This window comes from the organism of the source record quoted next, unplaced genomic scaffold, assembly GCF_019419815.1.
Source record: "Pyrus x bretschneideri cultivar Hongxiangsu unplaced genomic scaffold, Pyrus_bretschneideri_v1 Contig405, whole genome shotgun sequence".
NCBI classification, from domain to species: Eukaryota; Viridiplantae; Streptophyta; class Magnoliopsida; order Rosales; family Rosaceae; genus Pyrus; species Pyrus x bretschneideri.
Window position 1 is genome coordinate 1 of NW_025999730.1, and position 8,191 is coordinate 8,191.

The 8,191-nt window shown below is 37.3% G+C and overlaps 1 long non-coding RNA gene across 15 annotated transcripts; it reads left to right on the forward strand.

The window, feature by feature from the left end:
* The first annotated feature begins 124 nt into the window (after positions 1–124).
* On the forward strand, positions 125–6,246 carry LOC125469201. Of its 15 annotated transcripts, none has more exons than XR_007251555.1 (9): positions 125–567; positions 676–736; positions 1,069–1,221; positions 1,642–3,226; positions 3,562–3,614; positions 3,715–3,803; positions 3,887–3,968; positions 4,648–4,765; positions 5,645–6,049. It is a non-coding gene; the product is annotated as an uncharacterized LOC125469201 (long non-coding RNA). The 15 variants fall into 15 exon arrangements; XR_007251551.1 differs by adding an exon at positions 1,406–1,533 and having other exon boundaries at positions 132–567; positions 1,642–1,729; positions 3,172–3,226; positions 3,715–4,765; XR_007251549.1 differs by adding an exon at positions 1,406–1,533 and having other exon boundaries at positions 126–567; positions 3,715–4,765.
* The last annotated feature ends 1,945 nt before the right edge of the window (positions 6,247–8,191 follow it).

Genomic DNA, 8,191 nt, shown 5'->3' on the forward strand with positions numbered 1-8,191 from the left:
TTGACTGTTCATTGGGCTACAGTCAATTGTTTGCCCCTCGATTTCACGCTATTTACAACAAAAATCATCAGATCTGGGCTGGGTTGGGAAGGTATTTCTTAAAAGTTAGGGGGTAATTGTGTCCGTGTGTTTGAGCCGAATTTCACTTTATTTACAAAATTGGCACCGCCTTTTCTCTCCCTCTTTCTCTCTCCCGACTCTGTCGATAACCATCCATCAAATCGCCCATCCTTTCCTTTTCTCACTCTGTGAGCTCATTTCCTACAACCCTAGCACTGTTTCTCTCTTATTTCTCTCAAATTCGAGAGACTTCTCTCTCCCATTTCTCTCAACCTAGCCCCAGCGCTGCTCACCCCATTCCTCTTCATCATCTCAGTTAAATCCGTTCAACAATCACCGATGCACCTCCACACGAACCCATATCGAATTTTCCTCCTGCCCACGAACCAACCTCCATTTCGTGGATCCACCTTTGTTGCAAGTCGCCGACACCCACAAATGAACTCAGATACGACCATCAAAAGTAGGGCGGAGCTCTCGAAGATGTCAGATTTGAGAAGGGAAAAGGTAAAGTTTCGTACTTTAGTGTTTGATCCTGAAGTAGATTGAATTTTCACTCTCTCGATTAAATTCTTCTCCTTCCCAAATTTTCTACTCATATCTAAAAAATTCCAGGAGCGGAGCGGAATTTAAAATGCGCGAGCTCTGCTTCCAGGCCTCCCCGAAACGCTTGCAGGTCAGTCGTCCGAACCGATTTCTGAATTTTGGATGTATTGCGTTTGAAAATGCCGAAAATTAATTGTTTTGTTGGAGTCCGATTGATTTCGAAGGATCGGCGGTGGTTTTTAAATTTGTATTTGTATTTGGTGCTTAATTTAAAAAATTGGAGTGAGTTTGGTGTGGATCCGAGCTAAATTAAGTAATTAATTGACTTTGCAATTTTAAAATTTTTTCATTTGAATTTTGTTTCAGCAATTTCAGCTCAATTTCTATGTTTTATGAATTTTAATTTTAATTAATGCTTTTGTGGAAAGAAATTTGAATTTGAATTTTTATGTTGTTTAATAGAAAGGTAGGTGCTTGGATGGGAGTGGACGTAGGAGCAGGAAGTGTTACGAGGAGGGGAGGTAGTAGCCTCATCTGCTGTGTTGCAGTAGTGAAGTGATTAGACGTCGGTATGGCATCTGCTAGCCTAGGGAATGGTGGAGTTGGCAGTTCAAGGTATGTTAGACAATAGATATGGCATAAGTGATAAGCCATTTTCCCTCTCTGCAAGTGTTAACCTCACCCTGTATGGGATTATGAAAAGGAGGGGCTTTCTTTTGCTTTGAGTTGCAAGGGATAGAAGGAGACTTAATTAACTATATTAGCCTTATGAGTTTACGGACCTTCTAATATTTCATAGTGGGCCTGGAAGTGATTTTCCTGGAACGGGAAAGGTAATCGAGATTAGTCTCTGATTGTTTGATCATCCTATATATATTTGATGAAGCTTCAACTAGCTTCTACCAGACAACCCCTCATTTCTTTATGGTAATTAAGCTTCATCTCTAATTGTTTATTGTCTGATTAGATTATTATAATATTTGGGTTGTTGGATATGTTGGATTTGAATTGATTTTTTGTTTTCATATTTCATAGTGATGGATTTTCGAATGAAATGCACTCAACCCTAAATTCCAGTGGGGGTGGCTGAAGCAGTTGCCGGATATGACTTATGGCAGCCAAGGTTCCTTTATTGTCATGCTTTTAGTTTTATAAAATATGACAAGTTGATATAAATATATATGTATATAGAGAACTTACATCTCTTGATAGATTGTGTTGCTAGATAGTTTTTCACTTTCCTGCTCAAAATAAGTTTATCATGTTATGCTGTCCAACTATTGATTTGGAACAACGTTATGTAAATACTTTATTCTGTCCAACTATTGATTTGGAACAACGTTCTGTAAATACTTTTCACACCATACTTATAACACATTAGTCCTGTATTTGAAGACTTATATACAATACTTATAATTCGGATGAAGAGATCCCAATCTTTGTTTTTGGGAGTTTTTTTATGCTTTGCTTTTTGAGCGAATCTTTGTTTATCATTTTTTATCATAACACGGTCATATGGTGTTACTGTCCGTTCTTTTAGTTGTTAAAATCTGCTTTTTTGAGTTGTACATGAACTCTTAACGTAGAATTAGTAAAATGCAGGTGCAGAATGAACAACTAATCAATGTGAGAGAAGCTTTTAATTTTTTTGGGTTCAATTTTAAATGGGTTGTTATCAACCATTGAATTGCTTTTGGAGTTTTCATTTGATAAGAGAGATGGGGGATTCTTTTGGGTGAAACTTTTAATCCGTGAGATTTTTAGTTAGGTTGTGTTGTGGGTTTTTGCAAATTTCTACCGTGTTTATGCATGCATTTTTTGTTATAGATATGGAAGAAAATAGCATTACAGGGTGTTGAGGGTTTGTTGGTGGGGGAAGGCAGCAGCGTTAAGATTTTGCAGGTGAGATATTAGGGTGAGAGAAAAAGGGAACAAAGAGAATCGAAGACACATTTGGGAATAGGGGTTAGCAAAACAGGGGAAAAGAATATGACAGAGGAATGGACTCTTAATTTTTTCTTAACTGGTTTGAGATTTTGCTTGCCTTTGGGGTCGTCGTTGGCGTCAAGCATTTGGTGTCAAGCGGTGTCTGTTTTTTAATAACTTTTATTATTAATTTTTATGTCGTTTGCGATTTTGTGTCCTAGGATTTTTGAATTTTAACGTTCATTATTGGTTTTTAAATTTTTTTTTTCTTCGTTTATTTGTTTTATATGTTGTGTTTGTGGTGAGACACTGTTTTGCAAGTTCTCCTTCCATTGGGATCGCTGCATTTTTAAAGTGTTGAGGGTGAGATTTATATACTCAAAACACTCCATTTTTTTTTCCAAATATGCGCGTTTGGTTCTCTTCGGTTTTAAATGTTTAAAATTAAATGGTTATTTGGATAAAATGGTTTATTAGTTTATCTTATGTGTTGTGATCAGGAATTCAATTGGATTGGGTAAAATGCTTTATCAATTTACGTTATAGGGAATTTTGTGTATTATGGTCTGTGAGTTTTATTGCTCATCGTTTGTTCTTTTTTCTTTGTTTGCCGGTTTCTTTTGCTGGGGATCACTACAGTTTGGGAGTCAAAATGACCACACTACCCCGTCAAGGGTTCAGATCTTGCCGTCAGGTGATATGAGAGAGGGGGTTTGATTGCCCAATTGGTTGTTTCATCAATTAATTGTGTGCAAACATTTATGTGTAATTTTTTACTTCTTCCACTTAAATGGTAAGATCAAATTAAGCTAAGAACTTTGGGTTTTGTAAATGTTGTGTAATTTAATTATTCATATTATCAATTAATTTTGAGCAAACATTTCTGGGTAGTTGTTAATTTCCCTCAATATTTGATAATAATTAAATTAAAGCTGAGAACTTTGTATTTTGTTCATTACCTGCCCTAGATTTTACTTGACAGAGAAAATGTATTTTCCTTGATATTATTCATGTTTTGTTTTCTTTCAGATCGCATTGTAATGGGTCTCTTTGGAAATACAATTCTTAAGACCAATTGTGAGGTTTGTTCCTATATCGTACATGAGTGTTTTTATAACTCTTTCGCACAATTGTTAGTATTTGTAGTTGTGATTGGTGTTGTCTTGCATGTTTGTCTTGAAGAAATAAGACATTACTTTTGATAAACCATATTGGGAGTGAAGGAATCTCTTTTTGACCTGGTCATCTTGGAGTACATTTCTACTAACTTGGTACACTATGGAAATTCATGAACTCTTTTAATGCATTCAAAATATTATTTTGTATGATTTTTTACATACGTTTGTGGATGAAGGGTTTAGGTGCTCTGAAAATGCCCACCCTTATTTTTTTTACACCAAGTGTATATGGCAACCCAGGCATTCCAACTTGCTCAGGTACTTCAATCTTTTCAGTTTTTGGTAATTTTTGCCCCTGTTTGGTTGCTGGGAAGGAGAGGGAAAATAAGGGAAATCATCAAAGTTGATACATATCATTTGTTTTTAGTCACATTGATTTTTATTGTGAGAAATTATGTGATTATTTTTTTATAATTACCTGTGGAATTGAATAGTATTAGCTAAAGCTCTCCCACTGCTCAGTTGCATCTATATTAAGAAATTGCTGAGTAGATGGACTACAAAACTCAAATTCCCTCCTTCTGTATATTTGCAGTTGCTTTTCCGTGTAAATCTTCTCTTGCAAAGAAATTCAAAGGCCTCTAATTGTATTCATGGACTATAACTGTAATTATACAATGTACATTATTATTTAAAATTAAAAAGGTATAATTTATATATAGTCAATTTAGACTCATTAAAATATACAATCTTTAAATACAAAAGTAAATTTGAAAGAAGTTGAAGTAATATATGAATGCTATGTGATTTATTATGTTCAAAATTGAAATTGGAATCATGCTGTTCTTTGATATGGATGAAGTGTGGTGTTCTCCTTCAAAAAGTTGAAATTAGGTCTCTCCATCCCCTTAATTTCATTTTCTATTAGCAAAGAACTGGGATACCAATGTACTTATGTGTATTGTTTCAATTTCTATGTTTGCTAATCTTTTCCCAGGGAAATACTTCATTTAAGGAAAAGCCTGAAATAATGTTGTCAAGTGCTATATTGAAGCTATCAGATTGAACATGATGTGTGCAACTTAGATTGCAACCATGCAATTGCTTACTTGGAGGTAATAGTCATTCTATTCATATCTTTAGAATCTTTGTTTTTTATAACTATTGGTGAAAGCATTGCAGACCAAATCATGTTATATATGCTTATTGTAAACAGTTATGTTTGTAAATTTGAAGCCCAAATTAACATAATTTTCTCCCCTGTTTGACCACGCATTTATGAATGTTGGATTAAAATGTGTTTATTTTTGGGAAGAAATGAGACGGTTGGTTTGAGTTTTAGAAGCCTTTGTTTTTCTGCCTTTTATGGCAATGAAAAAAAAGGGGGAAAACATTGATCTTAATTGTAATTTCCAATTCTTTACGCTGTTAGTAGTTAAAATTAGGGGAATGGCTATTAATATAATTTTTGGTGTATTTCAAGCTTCTAATTCACAAACTGAGTGAAGGTCACAATAAGTATTAGTCACTACGAGAGTGTTGGACTATCCTCATTCTGGAACCAGGTTTAAGAGGCCCCTGACAATGACATTGAAACGGGTATATAACCCTCTTCTTTTCGTCTTTTAGTCTTTCGCTTACTCGAGCATATGCTGTCATTTAAAATTAGTGGTCTGGTTAATGTACCTGCAGTATCAGTAGTTCCTCTCTTTTTAATGGAGTGATTCCCTTTCTTGGGCATGTAAAATCTTGGTGTCTGTAAATGCACACATCACATGACTTTTAACACAAGGGGTAAGCTCTGAATTTAATGAATTGTTCAACTTTGAATTTAATGAATTGTGGTGTTTTATCTTCTGAATTTCTAACCTATTAATATTGGAAGACCTAAAAGATTATTCCAATGTATTGTTTCTGGATTTATTCAAATTAGTAGTGAAATGATGGTATTTATAAATTTTAATTTTTTTTCTATGATTTACATGTTGATGCAGATTTATTCTCTACGATTCTCTGGTTAGGGTAAGCATTTTGGTGAGCTTTGATTTTGTGAGGGTAAGCTCTTAATCTTTCCTCTATCGTTTTGTAGTTCATCCTATTGTTTTAATTTAGAGCTATTTTAATGCTTTTATGTTTGTCGTTCCGTGCTGGGAAATTGGAAAGCTCTGGAAACAATATAGTTCTTGAGCTAATGTGAAGATTTTGGGTTGAACATTGTGCTGTGAAGATATTGGGTTTAATATTTGATTCCGTTTTTCATTTTGCACTTACAAAAACAGAGGATTGTGGTTAATTATTGTGATGTGAAGCTTCTATTTGATGACGACTTAATGAGTAGCGATGTAAATTAAACTACGTATTTTATGGATCAATTCACATATCTCTTGCTTTTTCTTTCATTTGGAGATAATTGTGTAAATGTGTGGTTTTGTGAGCGTTACTCATGTAAAACATGCGTTCTCTAAATTGTTACATTTAAGAATGCGATTATATCGCTGTAGCATTTTCAGTTAAATTTTCTATGAATATTCTTCATGATTTGAAAACCCGCAGCAAAGCGCGGGCAGTCCTGCTAGTTATCTATTCTAAAACTAGGGAGGAATTGACTGTTCATTGGGCTACAGTCAATTGTTTGCCCTTCGATTTCATCTTATTTACAAAAAAACCATGAGCATTGGGCTGGGTTTGAAGGATATTATTTGAACTAATAAGGGTGATTTTGTCCGGACGGTTTTGGACGAATTACCCCTTCATTTTACCTTATTTACAAGAAACCTATTATTTGTGGGCTAGGTTAGAAGGGCAATTTTGTCCTCTCGGTTTTGAGTGAATTAAGGCCGGTTGCACTTGCTGTCTTTCATTTATGGTTTCGTGGAAATTAAGCTCTCACAGAGAGCAGAAGAAACCGAGAAACAGAGAGACAGACAGAGAGAGAAAGAGAGAGAGAGAGAGGCAGAGAGAGAGAGATGTCGACGGGAAGACTGCAGGGAGAGGTACCATTGCCTAGCTGACACCCTTCTTGCTCTGCTTCCACTACGCCACACCAACCTGACACCTTCCTGTGCACCTTCTTTCTCGGCAAACCTCCTCACTACGCTCGCCTCAGTCCTCTGTTACCGGTGCCCTTACCTCTTGCTATTGACCGGTGGTCCGCCTTTTGCACTCCCGAACTAGCTCTTTCTTAGTCTCTCTCACTACGCGAGTCTCTCCCGCTTTCTTTGTCCCCAGGGGTCCGGGATCAAGCCCATTAAATTTTTTGAACTATATATAGTATAGTGGTGGACAAAAATAAATGATGAGGAGTACTTTGAATCAGTACTAGCGTCTTACAAATCGTATGAAAAAGCAAAAGTGTTCGTACTTTCACATACGTCCTCAACCTATTCCGAAACAACCAATGCATATTTTGCTCCCATCCCCCTATCTCTTAAAGCTTGCTTACTCCCCTTTCCCCTCACTGCCGCTCGCCTAAACGGAATCCGCGCACCGCCCACCCGTCTCCCTAAACTCAAACCAGAACAACAGTACTAGATCACAATTATTATTCCCTAAAACCCAGATGTACCTTGCAGTCTTTTCTCTCATACGATTCCTTAGCTACCAGTAGATAGAATTCCTTTTCGAGGGGTTTCGTTCTTTACAAGTACTGGAAATGGGGATTCTTTCTTTGCCACTGGGAAAGGATGAAACATCTGGACGGGGTTTGGATTCGAGCACAGGTGGGTTCGATTGGACCCTTCACTGGAGAAAGGAATGGTTTTCTCGCCGCCTTCTCACTCGGGGAAAAAAGAGATTGCATTCCTTCCCGCTTATGATGCTGGCCGATGGCAACCTACTTTTCGAGAGGATGCTAAAAAGGTAGCAACATGCATTCCGTTCCTCGTCCCAGGACAGGAGAGCAATGGATATTTTGGTTTTGCAGGGGGGTTAGGACAGAGAAATGGAATAGAGGAGGTACTAGCCAGCTACAGGAGAAGCACCTAGCTCCAAGTGATCCTATTCGTAGCTCTTCTGCTCTTTCTCTTCTTCCATACCCTCAAGTGGGTGGAATACCGGGCTAAGGGCACCTATTCCTTCATTTCCATGCATTCCAGCCTCCGCGGACCACGGGAAAAGCTCATCTGCATATCTATCTTCCGAGGCTGGTGATCTCAATGAATCGGACCAAAATCCATGCTTTGTGGCTGCATCTCCCCCACCTATCTAGGCGTTATCCCCATGGCGAAGCATCGAGTGTTAATATGATATGTATAGTAAATAAAGGAATCCGCCTCACTGGACCCAATGACGAGCTAACGAGCTGACGAAAACAAATCTATTTCTATTCCTTGGGCGGGGTGACTGGCTATCGAAGCTCATCAGCAGCCACCTACTTTTCAGATAAAGGGGAGGAGACAAAGCACTCTTGTCTATCTATTCCGGAACTACCTGCTAACTCGAACCATCAATCTCGAACTTTCACGGATGCAATCAAGAAGCTGTTAACTATGATATTCTGTCGGTATCTATCTAACAATCAAGGGCTGACCTTCCTGCTTTCT